The following is an 18,645-nucleotide window of genomic DNA, read 5'->3' on the forward strand; positions in this document are numbered from 1 at the left end:
GCCAGTACTGGTGCTGTACAGAGCTTTCCTTTCAGCGTTTCGAAGGCTAGTTGGGCGTCGTCGATCCATTCAAAACTTTTGGATTTCTTTAATAATTTAGTAAGAGGACATGTCAATGCAGCGAAATTGTCAACGAATCGGCGATACCAGCCCGCCATTCCCAAAAACCGTCTAACTTGCTTGACGTTTGTTGGAACCGGTTATTGCGTAACAGCCGAAATCTTTTCGGGGTCGGTACGTATAGTTCCGTTGCCTACGATATACCCCAGATATTTCACTTCCTTTATGCAAAATTTACTTTTGTTGACGTTTATGGTCAACCCCGCTTTCCTTAAATGTCGAGCAACTTTAGCAAGGACGGACATATGTGTGTCAAAATCTTCTGACACAATTAATAAATCGTCTAAGTAGACGAAAACTTGATCTCTTAAATAGGGTGGAATTACGCGATCCATCAAGCGACAAAGTGCTTGTGGGGCGTTACAAAGACCGAAAGGCATCACACGGTATCGATAAAGCGGACGATTAGGGACGGTAAAACAGGTGTAATCTCGGGATTGTTCGGCTAGGGGAATTTGCCAAAAGGCACGCCTTAAGTCTAGTGAACTTATAAATTTTGCCTTGGGTATTCTGCTAAGAATCCCATCAATATGAGGAAGGGGGTAAGCGTCCTTCACGGTAACGCTATTTACTTTTCTTGAATCAAGACACAGACGGACTTTACCTGGCTTTTTCACTAACACAACCGGACTGGACCATGGACTATTTGGAGCTTCCTCGATTACACCTAACTTAATCATTTCATCAATTTCGGCATGTACGAGTTTCTCGACAGCTGGCGAAATTGGAAAGTAGCGCTGCTTTATCGGACGGACATTGGGTTCGAGCTGTATCTCGTACTCCAATAAAGAGGTTTTTCCTAAGCCTTCTTTTTCGAAGCTTGGAAATCTATTTTTAACTAAACTTAACTGATGCTGTTGCTCAACATTCAACGAAAGCGAGTTTTCGTCATTATAATTTTCATCAAGTGAAATTTCCGAAATAATGTTCGGCGCAATTTGGAACTTAAGCCAGAAATCAACACCTAGTATCAAATCCTGTGACATACTCGGTACAACAAAAAAAGTTATGATTTCTGTTTTATTTTTATATTTTACAGTAAGGTCTATAGTACCGAAAACTATTTGATTCTTGCCATCAGCTGTGCAGATCGGAATTTGGTGTTTTCGTAAAGGACGTTTGGAAACCTCCTTTGCTAACAAACCTCCTAGGCAAGACACCTGAGCTCCACTGTCTAGGAGGCCTAAGTGGTCACTTTCCAATAACCTAACCTTGGCATAGGGCCTCAAATCACTTTCACTTCGCTGCAACGAACAAATAACCTTCTTCAATTTTTTTCTATTTGTTTTAACTTTTATCCAAAAGTCTTTCATACGAGTTGAGGAACGTTTTGGAAATTCTGAGGTACTATCATCAGGACTAAATATTCTTCTTCTAACTTCATTGTATCTCTTCAACCGTTCTTCGTATGGAATAATTTCTTTTCTTGGCGGAGTTGTAAAAGTCTGAGAATCACCAGTGTGTATACTTGGCGGTACACAGCTGGTTTGCGTATACTTGTGTGAGATATTGCTGGCTAGCGTTTGCTGTCGTTGCGAGGGATCTGTCGAGATTCCTCGCTCGTTTTGCAGTTTCCCGGGCTACACTTCGGGCATTTGGGACGATAAGTATTTGAGGCGCCACAACCGTAGCAAAACACCGTTCGCTCTTCAAGGCAGTCATAATATCTATGTCCCTCTTTGTTACAATTCCAGCAGCCAGGTTTTAGTTTGGAAGCTAGGTGAGAAACTGCGTGTACCTCAGCAAGTTCACTTTGCACTATCGCGTCATCATCTACTTCCAAGTCAAGGTAGGCTTCGTTAACCTGTCTCCTAGGCAATAGTCGAGAGCTGTTTGTTTGTGAAGATGACGTTGTCTTCGTAATTTCATTGGCAAGACTCTCACCTTTCACACAGAGTCTACGTAATTCTGCCACAGAATGAATAGGAATGAAAAGAAGCTGTTGCCGAATCCGAGGTCGCAAATTATGTTTTAAAATTTCGAGTAACTCTACCTCTAAAAGTGGAGTTTCAAGTGGTTCTGCGATTTTTAGGATGGCATTACGGAACTCATCAAAACATTCGTTTTGGCCCTGCTTTCGAGCACGAATCGATTCTTTAATTTCGAAGTCACTCTTATGTTGTTGAAAATTTGTTCTTAACGCCTGGCAAAGAGCTGGCCAGGTGACGCGTTCGACAGATCTACGGTATCGCCAGTACCAGTCCTTGGCTTCATTAATAAAAAGGCTTTGTATGTGTTCACACAAAAGGTTGAAATTGCCGTTAAGCGAATCGATAACTAGCAATTCTATTCTCGATAAGAAGCTATCTACCGATAAACGAGACGTACCGTCAAACTTTACGTCCCAACTTGCAATTAATTGGGCTATTCTACCCATGTACGGCACGGTCGACATATCACTTAGCCGTATTTGGTCAATCTGGTTATGAAAATTTGTATTGGTATTATTTGGCAATGGAGGTGCATCTCTAGGCCACACCGGAGTAGACCTATTTGGTGGGTGTTGAGTTGTGGACAAATTAGCTGGCTGACTTATGTCATTGCCTACAGGGACTGCTGGTGTAGGGTTAATATTTAACCGTTCTAAAAAACTGGATAAAGTATTTTCTATCCGCTGTTCTACCATTTGCGCTACGCGATTCTCTAAATCTTCAAAAACTGTTGCTGACCTCGCTGATACAATAGCCGAGACCATATTCCTAATACGAGCTTCGTCATCATTTACGGGTGGTACGTCACCACCATGTGCTCCTTCAGCTGACAAATTATTGGAATTTTCGGATCTTTGTTGCAGCTCATGCTGCGCTTCCCTATGGGACTTTTGCAGGTTCCCACTCCCACTAGTATTACCTGCGTTTCCCTGAGACATCGTCTTCAATAATCTAGTGTTATATATATTCTGATTAAACTCCCTACTGCGGCAAGGAGCTCTACAAAGTGGGCATGAGGAATTGTTCTTAAGCCACGGCAATAGGCAGTTTCGGTGGAAGCGGTGGTCACACGCGGTAGTTAGTATGTTATCCCTATTCGTAAAAGCCTTCCTACATAGAAAACATCCAGCCTGCAAAGGAGTGTGTTCGTCGCTGTGACGCAATGGCATGTTCCCAAAAAAAATTAAAAAAAAGTATATGTATATTTGCACTCGCAAAAAAAAAGATATGACCCTTTAACGCAGTGTTAAAAAAAAATAGTTTAACGCAAACAGAATTGTTTTTACGAAAACCAATAAAAAAAAAGCACCAAAAATATTAGAAGCTTATCTGCTTGTTATGTCCTTAAACGCAAAGGAAAACTTTCGTTTAAAGAAAACCCAACAAAAATCAAAATAATTATATCTTTTCCGCTTGTAACTAAACGCCAAAAGGTTATTTATCAAAGAACAAAAATCATCAAAAGAAACTTGGTTTGAGACCATGGGAGTCTCTGTAGTGGTAATGTGGCACAAAGGTGTAAGTAAGGGCATAATATCATACTGTGTTGTGGCATGCAACATTTTGAAAAAGAAAGATCGGTTGTGATTTATTTGATTTAAACTCACAAATTCCGACATATTCACAATCTTTCTCAAATAAATTAAATTAAAATTATAAAAAAGGTATGAAATTGAGGTGGCATCTCGACGATGAGTGTGAGATGTACTAACTAATGAAAACTTGCATATATTTTTCTATTGGTTTGTAGCAAACGTAAACGCCTGGTAAGTCAGTTGGCATTTAGCCTTAATGACAAAAATTCCCAAGAAGCGTATAACGTATTTTTGGAACAAAACCAAAAGAAGTGCTATGGTCAAATAATTCCCTAAACGCGAAGTTTTAACGCGGTACGCATCTCTAAGCATCTACCCTATAGGATAGTCAATTCCAGCGAAAATTCTTCGCATCCATACAAAAATGTTTGAACACAACGACAACCGAAAAAAAATCTAAAATTTATAAAATGTTAATCTAAAATAAAAAAAAATTCCAAAAGCAGACAGACTATTTGATTCCAGGAGTGAATCATGTATGTGGAGCCAATATCTAACAAAAGCACACAAAAGTTGCTTTCCTCTATAGGGCTGTGCCCCACACGTTGGGCGCCATTTTCATCTGTTATGATATCCATCGACTGAGTGTGCAACAGGCACATTCAGGAACAAACGAGCAGCAGTGCTTGTGACAAGGTGCGATGACCACGGCGTGTGCACTGGCGTTTAGGCCCGGAGCTTCAGCTTCGTGGATTCCTTAACGTGATCACTGCACAGCACTACTCTCCCCAGTCAATGGTCAAACAGAATAATTTGTTTTGCACACTGGGATACACTAGCATAAGAAGATAAAATAAAACAACAAACGCACTTACATGCCACACTACAGTCATATGACCCACCGCATGGCAGCTCATTGTTGCAAGGTTTGGTGGCTGCCTCTTTACCCGCCCTACCATTGGCCCCATAGATGTTATTGAGGCCCCGATACATTACCACTAACTCCTGTGTCTCAAACCAAAGCAAACACAAATTATCTACCCATTTTAACAATTATTATTTCATCCAAAATCAATCCATTACAATATTAAGGATATTAGCTTAGTTTGCCTATTATTTCCTAAAACTACAACGAAAAGTATGAGGTGGCAGAACTATAATGATTCCTATAAGCATACTCACTTTTTTTTTGTCTTTAACTTCAACTTCAATAAAAAGCTTTATACAGATGTATGTAAATATGTATGTGTGTAGATGCAAAGAAAACTCACTTTGCAAGAACAAAGTATTTATCATTAAAAATCATCGAATTACACTTAAGTTGAAATTACATTCGTATATCCGCACATGCTTATGTACATACAGTATGTATGTACAACAACAACAAAGTAAGTATGTTTTAAGAAAAATATGTGTTTAAGTAACATTAATAAAATCTTATGACTAGATATGCATATGTATGTGGTGTGCTTCAATATTTAGGGGCATCAAAAAAAGGTAGATATAGGTATTTATTATATATATAAATATTTATATATATATTGCATTGCTACGTAGCATCGAAGGCCTTCACGCTTGCAGTTGCTGCATTAGGAATATCGTAAACATTCAAATATTCTTTTAAATATAAATTACCCATCTATAATAAATTTGCGAATGACGGTAACCATCCGAATTCATACAAAATGCTTAAGAGAGATCGCAACAAAAAAATTATTTAAGCTACAATTTGGGTTCAAACGACGTCATACGACTCTCTCTCAAACATGTTCAATCATTCTCATTCCTTACAATTTATATTTGTCGCATGTTTAAACAATCTGAATGTACACGAACAACAACATAGGCATATGTTGATGAGCGATCGCTAGTTACATTACATATTCATGTTGATAATCATTATATGAAATTTGATTATGAAAATCTAATGGATATGTTAAATTTAACTTTTTTTGTTTTCCACAGTGGGTTTAAATCTAAATGGGACTAAATCTAGGTATTATTTTAATTTTATTGGATAATCCTTCTTAGATTGATATTTCTATTCGGAAATAATAATAATTTCAATTTCGCAACATCTTTCTATCATATACATTCTTATTAGCAACCTTTTGCTCCAAGTTTTGTTGTATTTAATGACTTGTCTTTTCAGTATACTAACTTTTAACTTCTTCTTCTTCTTCGTACATTGTACTATATGCCAAATTTTACATTTTTACATATTTTGATATTTATGCAAATACTTGAGAGGATTTGCTATTCATTCATTTTGAAAATTCCAAAGCTGGGGGTGGGAAAACTCGATCAGGCTGGACTTAGAGATAGGTCAAGAGTGGCCCTAGGAAGATCTCAGCAACGTTTGCAGCGTTTAGTACAATTATGCTTTGATGGCCAAATGCAGGGAGATGAGGGAGAGGGTTGCTTGTGGCTCGCACAAGCAACCCACATGCATATGATACAACTTTTCTGCTGGGAATTCTCGAAAGAAATCTAGTAGAATAAATAAAATACCGCAGTTTTTATATTTTTATTTAAACTGGTATAGCAGTAAAAAAAAGGGGAACTTTGCACGTATGGGTTTATAACTTATTTGAAAACTCACCATGTATATAGATGCAAAATTTAAAGATTAGATAACAAGGCTCCGGCTCGCAATTGACGACTGCTTTTGAGTGTTTTTGTTGGTCAAATATAATTATGCTCACTCGCGCTATTTAATTTATTTAGTTAACTTTAGGAAGCTTCACTTTTACTTCACTTCTAACTCAAAAGAAATTTATATCACCGCGACAACTTTACAAACTATGTTACTTCTTTCAGATCTCCACAGGAAAAGAAAGAAAATTTTTTCAGGAAATGGTACTAGACCCTTGCGTTTCCAAGATATGTCGATAACTCAGTTCAAAACATATGTTTTTGACATGAGCTGAGTTACTTAAAGTTTTGAAGTCTGAACAGTGGTGGCAAGGAAAGTAAAATTATATGAATCAAAAAAAGAAGAAGTAGCTACAAATGAAAGTAGAAAAAGCGAAATTATTTTTGCGGCTTTGTACTATGGTACAAGGTCGTAGCATTAAAGAAGAGGCTTGAAATTTTGACACTAATCAAGAGAATCGAAGATCTTGAAGGTCGGGCCCCAGAATAGAATAGAAAAGAATAAGCGACATCTAGACTTTGGAGATATCGAGCACGCTCTCCCTAAACTCAACGGAGATGACGTGTCACACTCAATACTTAATTTTTACGTGATTTCGAGGAAATTATGGATTCCTCAGGAGCGGACGATAGCTTCAAGCTTCTGGCTCTCCGCCGTTCGCTAACAGGGACGGCACGAGTCTTTCTATCAACAACAACTGCACTAAAGAAGGCGCTGACTGCCAAATTTGACAAAGCAATCATGTTAGCACAGCGCAAGTAGAAGAGAAAATACGAGTCAATTCACTGCTATATACTACACAAGCAGGCTTTGGCAAAACGTGCGAATATTGCCGAAACTGAGCTGATAGATTTCATCATCGACGGTATGGGGAACTCTGTTCCCAACATTCAGCTCTTGATGACGGCACGCACCCTTGAAGAATTGAGGACATTTGTAAGTCGCTACCAACAAAAACTTACTGCGACCAACGTTACTGGAATTACTCCCAAGCAGCCCATCACAGCAAACTTAAAACAACAATCAACAATATACACATGACAACGAACAGCGAAACCGAAGGTAGATTCGACGCTATGTTTTAATTGCTCGCGACGTGCGCACATAAAGCCCAACTGCCCGTATCCATTACACCCAGATGGGGCATGCTTCCGCTGTTGGCACATGGGCCATGACCATCGTTCTTGCCCGAATCCGGCTAAAGTTTTGAAACCACGGGATGACGTGGCTTTTGTTGCAGACGAAGCAGACCTAGAGGGAGACGCAATTAGCGCATTTAATTTTGTAAGTATAACATTTAAATTGGCTAAGGAAACAAGATGTGATAAAGTACTTTCTTTATTTGACACGGGCAGTCCGGTTAGCTTTATAAAGGCGTCATTTGTCCCAAAAGAGTTGGTAGGAGAGCATTTTGATGGAGTAATATCCAATTAAAAAGGCATTGGATGAAATAATTGAATTATAAAAAAAGTTGAAATGTAAAATACGGTTTTTAAATAAATTAAACGAAATTGAATTAAATATTATACCAAATGAGAGTATGAACATACCAGTTATTTTGGGACGGGACTTTCTGTATAAAAACAAAAATACTGTGTATACTTTCAATAATTAATTAAAAAGTAGCGTAAGGAAATATACCAAGGAAAAATTAGATAAGAGATAGTTATGAACCTAGTAAGTCTATGATAGCTCAACCCGCAATTGGTTCCGATGTACATCCTACCGTTATACCGATACATCCTGTCGATGAACTCCACCAAAGTAAAAAAAATTCCTATAAACCTAAGGAGCCAACTGACTCCACTGCTTTTTAAGTGCCCGATATTTTCAGCACTGACATTTCTCACGATGCTAAAGACGTTGACATAGACACCAAGCTGCCCAAATGTCAGCGGGACGAGTTAATACGAATGGACAAATGCGTGGTGGCAACGGCGCGCACCCACGTATTTGTTAAAGATTTGTTAGGCGAAAAAAAGGGGAAGAAAAATAAAAACACCAAAAAGGTTTCGTATTAATAAAAGGAATTCACAGTGTTTTTTTTATTCAAATTTTAACAAATGTTGTGAAAGGTTTAAAAATATTAAATATATTTTTGGAAATTTTTAATATGTTTTTTGGAAATTGCCAACTTACGTGAGCGTGTGGTTACGTGTTCCTTTGCTGGCTGCTGGATTAAAAGAGGACGAGACTCTTTGCTACATGAGCCGATGAACCCACGATACAGCTCCTTCGTTGGGTTTCCCGGAAACAAAGTTGCTGTACCGCGGGTTCACAGCGGTAAAATCTTAAGATACATACGTACTACCCCTCACACATGCCTGTGTGTATAGTGATCACAAGAATATGTGGGTGGTAGTAACGAAGGAGAATAACCAAAGAAAGTTGTTTGACGAGGGGGGGGGGGGGTGGGGGGGGGGGGAAATATATTTAGGCCTGTGGCCTAAACATACCGGCCCCCTTGCCGTAAGCAACAAAGAAAAAAAAACTGAAAAGAAAAAAAGGAATGACACGTGATCGCACGTCCAGTAAGGCGTTATGTCGATGTGCAGATGCGGACTGCAAGCACTGCACGTCGCACGATGGACTTCGTGTATCGTTGTCCTGTGAAGAAAAAGAAAAGAAGTTATTCAAAATACGTACGTGGTTTTAAATTCCGTGCAGTAATTACTTAGTTTTTATGAAAGGCTCCTATTTTTGGCAGGCCCCTGAGACTACCAGCCCGAATACGGTCGGTTGGGTCAGGAGGCCGCCAACTGTTGTTGCTGGCGTTCCGATCACCATCAGTTCAGCGTATAGATCAGCGCTGAGTGTAAGACGAACTGGCGATGAGCGGTAGAACTGCGGATCTGCAAGCCGCATAAATTCAAATGGAACGGCAACCTTTGGATCCACATTGGATGGCGGACTCAACCAATAGTGGCCGTTGACCACGGCGGCTTGGGTAGTGACATGAGTCGTTGACCCGAACTTGCCGCGCAGAATCAGTGTGCATTGCCCTGGTCCTTGGCGCTCTAACTGCAAATCGCGTACCAGCTCTACATCGACGATGGTGCTGGCGGCGCAGGGATCAATGATCGCACGAACCAAGTGTAGGTGCCCACGCGATTCGACGCGTACGATGGCCGTCGGCGCAATGGGCACGAAAGACCGCATGATGGGCGCTGGAGTGGCTGGGAGCAGCCGGCCGGTTCGGAAGCCTTCCGGTGTACCACGCGATAGTGCTTGTATATTTTGGGCGTCAGAATGGTATGGCGTCGATTTATCTCGCCGCTGCTGTCTTCCGCGTTTGGATGACTTGGTCGGGCCTCCTTGGAGTCCAATGTCACGGTGCCGCCAGTTTCCTCGTTCGTTTCGACGTTTGTTTGCTTTCGCCGCGCTTCTTTCATGTTGTAACAGCGGCCGGAAACTACGCGTCCCATGGTTGGCCGTTGACGGTCTTGTTGTCTCCGTTTTACCTCTTTCTTCCTCCGCCTTTGCTCTCTCCTCCTCCATTTCTTCCTCCTCCACCTGCTGAGCCCAGGACTTTGTCGGCCCCATTAGGTGGATTGACAACGTGTCATCGGACGGGTTGTCGTCGCCAATGGTTGTTGCATCATCGCGTTCAGAAAGACGCTCATCTAGATGGAGCGTGGTGTGGTGCTTTTGCTGGCACCGTTTGCAGCGATATTTACTTTTGCAGTTGTCAACGCGATGAAACGGCGACAAACAATTCGGGCAGTATTTATGTAGTAGGACAGCCCGTAACCTTTCTTCGGGCGACTTGCTTCTGTACTCAGCGCAGAGCCTCATACTATGGTTTCTACCGCAGAGCTGGCAGGCGACGTCGAAGCGCTTGGCGCTCCCCTCTGACTTGGCCAATAGAGTTTCGAAACGGGTCATGATCTGAAAGAATATTGGTATCATTGATCATGCCCAAATTGAGGTTGGCGGAATGTTGTTTGGGTGGCGTAAGCCAAAAAAAAAATATTATCTCTCATATATTTTCGCAAGAGAAAAAAAAACATTTTATTGAAATAAAAAATTAAAGGCCATAAGTAAATACATATGCGCGCAAAGAAACGAAGAAAAAACGGATTTAGCACGCATCCATGCGATGTGGCTAGTGCTTTGGCGCCTTTAGTACATTTTATAATTTATTTTATGTCGGTAGCTGTCGCCGAAGTAGTCCTAAAGATTTATTTTGATTTGTGGTGAACTTTGTTTTCACAAGTGGCCTGCCACCACACGGAACGGTTCGAAACCTGGCTGAAAAGGTGTTACAGAGTTGCGCTTCCACCATTCAACATTATTTTCGACGTGTATTGTCGATAATGTTGAGATTCGTGGAATTAAGTATTTTAAATCTCGACCAAATGAATGATTGATCGAGATATGTAATACGCGACATGTGTTGCGTGTAGCAGCGCGTAAGGCATAATGTTGGTGTAGTCGGAAATGGAGTGTAAAGATTTTGACTAGCAGATGTCGCTCTTCCATTTCCTGAATGAAAAAATGTCATTCATTTAACACGCGGCGGTGAGTATACTCGTAGATTTGGTGATATTTTTAGTAATTAATTTATCTTTTTCTTCTTTTCTTTTCAGGTACACTCCTCGTTCTATGTAATGCAAAGGCGTTGATCAATCGGGTTTTTTGCTGCGAATGTGTCCCTTCTTCCGGAGTATGAAGAGGTTTTTCTATTCTTCATAACGTGTTTTTGGTATTCTTCATAACGTGTAGTCAACATAATCAAAATCAATATTGGAATGTTCTGCTCGCATATGAGAGCAAACTGCCCAAAACGTGTGTGCAGCCACGCGAGATGATTCACCTGCTAGTATAGGCGTTCCACCTCGCCGTCGGTGACATTTGCACGTTGCAGAAGTTCCTGTAGATAGACGCGAAGCCAGCCAAGTTGAAAGTCACTCTTTGGATAGCGTGAAAAATCCACTTCATCGACACAGGCAAATTAATTAAAATTCACAAAAATGATTTCCAATATCGAAAAACCTGAAAGTTGTAATCGGTGTACTCGAAGTCAATAAAATTAACGCATGGCTGTGACTCCAAATAGAAAATATTGCCCAGCAAACGATCATTGTGAGCAAATACCACCGGACCGTTTAGCCGTTCTAAATGCCTATATAGCGAACTGAATTCATCGCGTAAACGTTTTATTGGCAAAAAAAAATATCCTTAACTATTTTATGTTTGACAGCATCAGTAAAAATGTCAGGTACCAACTCAAAGAAACTCTGCATTTTACGCCACAACATTGGCATAAGAGGTTTATCGACATCACCACTAATTCCAGCAACTTCTTCGTGAACTTTAACACGACGATGCATTTCGGCCATACGAGTTGCCACCAAAGGCCACATAGCCGGATCCAATACGCTTAGTGGGTTTAAAGTTACACCAGGTACGAAATCGTAAACAATTCCATTTTTAAATGTAGCAAATAGTATAGGCGCGAATCCATATGTTTGTAACAATTGAATGCTTCGTGTATCAGCTTTACGATCGATCAATAAATCCGTTTTGTTACCAGAGACCCGCACCCGCACAACGTTGCTGTCGATAGCAGAATTCCTCTCATGTTGTGTATTAGGGTTCATATTGTTATGACTAACCACTTCGCCCATGATGGATGTGGTCACCTTTGAATCCATTGAGCTTGATGCTGCCGCAATTGAAAAATTAGGGTTGTTAATGCCATTTGAGCTGCCGTTATCAATGTCATTGCCATTGTAGCTTGTAACAGTGGACAGTGTTGGATCATAGAAGCAACCCACAAGCTTATTTGTGATGCCGTCCGGGAATTTTTTTTTTAATTGTACATGACTAAGTTTCCAATGTGGTTGTATCACCTTTAGTATCTCTTTGGCACCGCTAAATACATCGTCACCAATGCGTATGGGTACATAAAAACTGGAGTGACAGTAGTGGTTTGATTATTAAATTTTGTTTCGTTGCTGTGCTTATAAAATTCCAGCTTAAATTTATGACCCGCGTGCCATATAAATATCGATTTATTAGGGTCCAACGACAGTTTTGTACGATTTAGAATCATTTTGAGCATTCACCCAACCAGCCACGCAATAGCCAATAGAGCTGATTCTTTTGCCAATGTTTTTGGCTGCTAAGTAGCACTTCGGCATAGTTGGAACGCGATGCTGGCGCAGCGACTGGCAAACAATAAACAGTGCCACGTTAGGTGGAAGAAATCAAAAGGAGACAGAAGTCGCATATGATCCATTAAGCAGGAAAGGCGTAGATAAAAGGGTTGATCTGTAACATATCTAATATCTAATGCAAGTCCTAGGGCAATATACAGACAAGTAGCTTGTATCTCTAAAAAGGGCTTAAGGCTCACAATGGGCAAATTAACTAGACACTGCCTTCTGTCACCAAATGCTTATAAGTAAGGCCTCGTCAGTAACAGCAGGGGTAAAACTTAAACAAGATCCTAGAAAACTACTAGTATTTGCCAAGACGACGGAGTTACTTTACAACATAAGTCTTGGTACCTAATTGGGGGTTTTCTTTTTGGTCGTTCAACATAACCCGTCGTCAAAGGCTGATCGTAAACAACTGTTACTGAATGTCGAGATTGTTATAGTGATCGCTTTCATAATTAATAAATTGTGATTATCGTTAAAAATCGTGGATTTTACTTGAGGACAACAAACGAATTGACTTTCTTCCAATTTAACAGATGCAGTACTGACTTTTTAAAGTTAAGTAAAAGTGAGCCACTTTCCTTGCACTCGCGAAATGATCAATAACTAGTTAGCTTCTTTTTAACAAATTTTCTTTTGTAGGGAAAGTTCTTTATACAGTAAAATAAGTATATTTATTAGTCAGCTCTCGGTTCTAGTATGTTCCAAATAGTTTGCGAAATTTCTTTGGTTGGAATGCATTGCATATAAAGGATAGTGTGCAGAAATCTGAGTTAATACCCTTTTGTTTTAGTCACTTTATTTTAATTTAATTTTTCGCTTTTAATTCTCTTATGTGGAAAATATTAGGATATTCAAATTGGAATTTAAGTTATTCGGACCTGCTCTCGATTTCGATTTCGACCAATTTATTCGGAATCGAAATGCATTGGTGTTCTGAACATCGACTCCGACCAGACTTGATCGATTTGAAAAGTTTTGCCTCTGAGCAGTCGGAATCGAAAGTATTTAGGCTATTAAGCACAGATAATTACATTATTTTCCCCACAAATGAGTTTTATTAAATTATTCATTTTATTTGGAAGATTTATTACAACGTTTTGCTGGACTATTTGTTTATTTAGTATAATACATCTTAATTTGAAAACTCCTATCAAAAAATTTTCCCACCTAAGCAAAGCGATTCCGTTTGAAAGCAAGCCGACGTGTTCCCAATTCCGATCGATCGATCTTAGCGTTTTCTATGCAAAATTGCAATTATCTTGTTGCCTCTGCATTTCCGAAAACCATTGGTGCTGGCATTTTAAATTTTAGGACCTTTGTGCAGATTTTTGCACAATTTTAATTTAACTAAAATCAAAATAAATAAAAAAAGCTGTTTCGCTTTATTATCGACTCGATATGAAAATGATTCGAAATCAGCTTCGAATCGATTTGTTTAAATCGGAACGGAGAACACCAAAAAGAAATCGACTCGGAATCAACCCCGCCTTACCCTTCAAAACGAGTCGGAATCCAGAACAGGCCGGATTGCTATTCAGAACACCACCTTGTGTTTCTTAAAGCCAACCCAATATAAACGCACGCAAGTAATTTTCTGTGAAAAATGTCTCATGTACATACAACTTGTATGAGAGCAACCCAAGTTGAATTTGCTGCGTGAAAACCTAACTCGATTTCCAATTTTTTTCTGCGATTCGACGTTTGCACACATGCTTTACATTGTCGCAACGCATGCATATTTGGGTTAGGGCAAAGAACGCCGTGCGGTTCTATTAGGTTGGCTTGTTAAACATTTATTTTGCACTTTTACACCTTTACGACGTGTACCTTAATTTTATATTCGAAAATACTTTTAAGTTTGAACGTGTGGTTCATATGGAAATTGATGTTTGGGGTGTAATTGCTAATTCAATTGTATTCTGGGGCAGATAATTTAGCTGCGTTAAGCTGAAGACATTGGTGCTTTATCGGTAACCTTATAACAGCTGATTCGACCAACCTTATGAGAATCAATGCAATCGATTATATTGGTGCCGCTAAGGTCGCAACCGTATCGCAGCCAACCAATTGGGTTTTGGTTTACCATCGTAACGATAAACAGCTGATTACGTTAGGGACACGACCACAGCGACACGACATACGGCACCAATGACTCCCGCTTAAGGGTGTGTTGGCCTCGTTCAGGGGAACGAGAGCTGGGTTATTTGTGTGTTGGCCTCGTTCGGGGTGAACGAGAGCTGGGTTTTTTGGAATGAAGGAATATGGATTATTAAAGTTAATTTTCCTTTTCGTTGGGCGGGAATAGTACCAGTTTCGCGATTGGTCTCGTAATTTGTCCTTTAATTGTTTTGACGTCAACAACACGTACACGGTTATCGGAACCTGGGTGAGTGTTGACGATTCTCCCCATTCTCCACTCGTTTGGTTGCAGGTTATCCTCTTTTATGACGACTAGGTCCCCGGGTTTTAGGTTGGATTGTCGATGTTTCCATTTATACCTTTTCTGGATCTCAGTGAGATATTCCGATTTCCATCTTTTGCAAAAGGGCTGATGAAGGGCTTTCATCTTTTGCCATCGGTTTACAATGGAGGCAGGGTTTTCACCACAGTCGAGTTCAGGTGGAGCTAAAAGATGCCCACCTACGAGAAAATGGCCTGGAGTAAGCGGCTCCAGGTCGGAAGGGTCGTTGGATGAGGTACTTAGAGGTCTTGAGTTGAGGCAGGCCTCAATTCGACATAAGAGGGTTGTAAACTCTTCGAAAGTATATTTATGATCGGACGCGATCTTTCTAAAGTGGGTCTTAAAACTTTTTACACCCGCTTCCCACAAACCTCCCATGTGAGGAGCGCTTGGCGGTATAAAATGCATTCTAAAGTGTGATGGCTGTATTTATTCAATGTTCCGTCCCTTGATTCACGCAGAAATGCCTTAAACTCGGATCGTAACGATCGCGAAGCTCCGACAAAGTTAGTACCATTGTCGTAGTAAACGTTTTTCGGACAGCCTCGCCTGGATACAAATCTAGCGAAGGCAGCTAGGAAGGACCCGGTACTAAGGTCGTTTGTCGCTTCTAGATGGATGGCTTTCGTCGAAAAGCAGACAAACAGGCAAACGTATCCTTTTGAAATTCGACATCCCCTCCCTCGGTAGGATTTTATATCGAATGGTCCCGCGAAATCTACCCCAGTGTTAGTGAAGCCCCTAGTAAAGGTGGTGCGCTCTTTCGGAAGGATCCCCATAAGTTGCGTTTGTGTCCGCTTCCTGTAAATGGTACAGACCTTACAGTTGTGGATTACCGACCTTATCATGACTTTAACGCGTGGGATCCAGTACTGAGTGCGGATATGACGGAGCATCAGCTGGTTCCCTCCATGCAGGGTGGTCTCATGAGAGGATTGAACTATAAGTTTGGATAACCGGCAAGTATAAGGAAGAATAATGGGATGACTTTCGTTATGGGACATGTCTTTGGATGCCCCAGTCCGCCCCCAGTTCGAATGATGCCTTCTTCATCTATATATGGGTTCAGGGGTAAAATCTCACTTTTCCCATTTATTAGTTTTCCTTACTTCAAATTTGCGTACTCTTCTTGATAATGTTGCCTTTGGCATACTGTTATCAATCTTCGTGTTGTTTTTTCTATTTCGTCGGAGGCTATCGAATGGGAATCCCTTTTAAAGGAGGCTTTAGTTGTTGGTGCGTATTCTGGAAAAACCGAAGAATATAGGATATAACCCGCAAAGCCCTTGGTAAATCGGAAAACCTATCCAGAAGATCAAAGTTGTTTTTGACCGATGTTGCATGAACTTTCACCCTCTTTTCTTCGATATTCGTGTTGTAATCTTCTTCTTGTGTTGGCCAATTTTCGTTGTCTTCTTGTAACCAAGAAGGTCCCTGCCACCACAAAGAATTGTCGATTAGATCCGAAGCGAGGAGGCCTCTGCTCGCCAAATCTGCAGGGTTTGACGCAGAGTCTACATGCCGCCATACTTTGTATCCAACTTTGTCGATGATTTTCGTTATTCCATGTGCCACAAACGTTGACCACGAACATGGTGGTTTTCGGATCCATGCCAGTACTATCGTCGAATCTGTCCAAAGGATTACTTTAATATTGGAAAGTTGCATATTTTCTATGGCCGACTCTATGATTTCTGCAAGTAGGACTGCACCGCAGAGTTCCAGTCGTGGCAATGATATAGTTTTGACCGGGCCTACTCTCGTCTTGGCCATCAGCAAGTTGGTGAAGACTTGATCCTTCGTTTGTACCCTCAGAAAGACAGTGGCGGCATATGCTTTTTCCGAAGCATCGCTGAATCCATGTATTTCGAAATTGTCCTTCAATGTGTAGTGAACGGTATGGCGGTATGCGTATATCGTTGATCTTTTCGTAGTCCGTCATGAATGATTGCCACCGATGTAGAGTAGTTTCAGACACATCTTCATCCCAGCCTGTCCCTTCCAACCAAATATTTTGCATTATTATTTTGGCTACAATTACGATTGGTGCCAGCCAGCCAAGAGGGTCAAAAAGTTTTGCGATCGCAGAAAGAATTGACCTTTTTGTTACGGCATGGTTATTGTCAAAGGGTTTCGCTGTGAAGTAGAAGTAGTCGAAATGGGCGTTCCACCTGATACCGAGTGCTTTTACCATGCTGGTGTCTTCAAACTCAAGAAAATCCTCGCTTAATAGGTGTTGCTTCGGTATACCTTGTAGAATTTTCTTGCAGTTGGACGTCCATTTTCGTAATGGGAAACCTGCCGATTGCAATGCCGATGATATTTCGTCCCTTGCCTTGATTGCAATTTCGATGCTATGTTCACCCGCGAGTACGTCATCAACGTACATGCAATTTCGCAGGATATCTGCTGCCATTGGATGCGATGTCTCCACGTCATCAGCCAGTTGGTGCAGCGTCCGAATCGCAAGATACGGAGCACAATTAACACCAAAGGTTACTGTTTTCAATTCGTAAATGTTAATTGGGTTTTCGGGGCATTTGCGAAATATGATTCGCTGATATTTTGTTTGGTCTTCATTGACCCATATTTGGCGATACATTTTCTCTATGTCGCTGTTAAATACGTGTTTGAACAGCCGCCAACGTAGTATAAGAATTGTCAGGTCGGATTGAAGAATCGGACCTGGATATAAGGCATCATTTAGACTTTTGCCATTAGTGGTAGGACAAGATGCATTAAATACGACTCTGACTTTTGTCGTTGTACTTCCCTCCTTTATAACAGCATGGTGAGGTAGGAAGTAACAGTCATTTGAGTCTGGCGAAATATTGCCTATTTGTTTCATGTGCCCTAAAGTTTCATATTCGGATACAACTCTATTGTATTCCGTTTGAAGGACTGGGTTTTTCGCAAGTCGTGTCTCGTTGCGATAAAATTGAGAACACGCACTTCTTAATGAGGGGCCTAAGTTAAACTCTTTCCTAAAGGGTAAGGAGACTACGTATTTGCCATCGTTGTTCCGAACTGTTGTGGATTTGTATAGCTCCTCGCAGTAAGTGTCATCGTTATTGATGCTCCTTTTCTTTGGAATTTCCTCTATCTCCCAAAAAGCCGCTAATTGTTTATCTAAAGTGACCTCATTAAAATATGAAACTAGGGTCTTATTTGTATCAACCGCATCTGTGCAGCCTGTCAAAATCCAGCCGAACACCGTTTCCTGTGCTATTAATGTGTTTAGCACGTCCTTCCTAATACCGCCTAGCATAATTTGGGGGTATATGTCTCCGCCCAGAATTAAATCGACTGGCTCATTGACAAAGAATCTTTTGTCAGCCAGTACTAAGTCAGGGAATGCTTGGCTAGTCATTGCGTTTATTTGGCAAGTTGGAAGATTCCCTGTTAATTGTGGTAAAACCAGCATGATCGTATTGATCTCGATTAATGGGTCTGTTGGTGACCGCAATTGTATGTTGCACGCTTCTTTTACTTGTGCAGACATTGTATTATTGATGCCCGAAACTTGGGCATGCAGGTGTTTGGATGGCAGATTAATTCTGCGCTTTAGTTTCTCGGTAATGAATGAGCATTCAGATCCCGAGTCTATTAGGGCTCTCGCCGAATAGTCAACACCATTAAAACGAATATTGACCTGAGCTGTCCCTAGTAATACCCCTTTATTTGTGTTTGCGAAGCAAGAGTTCACATTATTAATCGGAGCGTTTTCTCTTTCAGCATTGCGTCGTATTTGAGCTTCCCGTGAGGTAGATGC

General features: G+C 40.7%; 1 protein-coding gene and 1 pseudogene across 9 annotated transcripts in view; one reads left to right on the forward strand and one right to left on the reverse strand.

The window, feature by feature from the left end:
* Positions 1 to 7,145: 7,145 nt before the first annotated feature.
* LOC137244393 (protein transport protein Sec24C-like) overlaps positions 7,146 to 18,645 on the forward strand; it is an 81,714-nt gene continuing 70,214 nt past the window's right edge. For 8 of the 9 annotated variants that reach the window (XM_067773355.1, XM_067773348.1, XM_067773351.1 and 5 more), the window contains exon 1: positions 10,846 to 11,649. The gene's annotated coding sequence lies outside the window, so the exon portion shown is untranslated. Of the gene's footprint in view, positions 7,527 to 10,845; positions 11,650 to 18,645 lie in introns of those variants that run through there. The other variant, XM_067773352.1, reaches the window with a different exon arrangement.
* LOC137246031 (ethanolamine kinase-like) lies at positions 10,955 to 12,300 on the reverse strand (annotated as a pseudogene).

The sequence above is a fragment of the Eurosta solidaginis genome, chromosome 3 (genome assembly GCF_040869045.1).
Source record: "Eurosta solidaginis isolate ZX-2024a chromosome 3, ASM4086904v1, whole genome shotgun sequence".
Taxonomy (NCBI): Eukaryota; Metazoa; Arthropoda; class Insecta; order Diptera; family Tephritidae; genus Eurosta; species Eurosta solidaginis.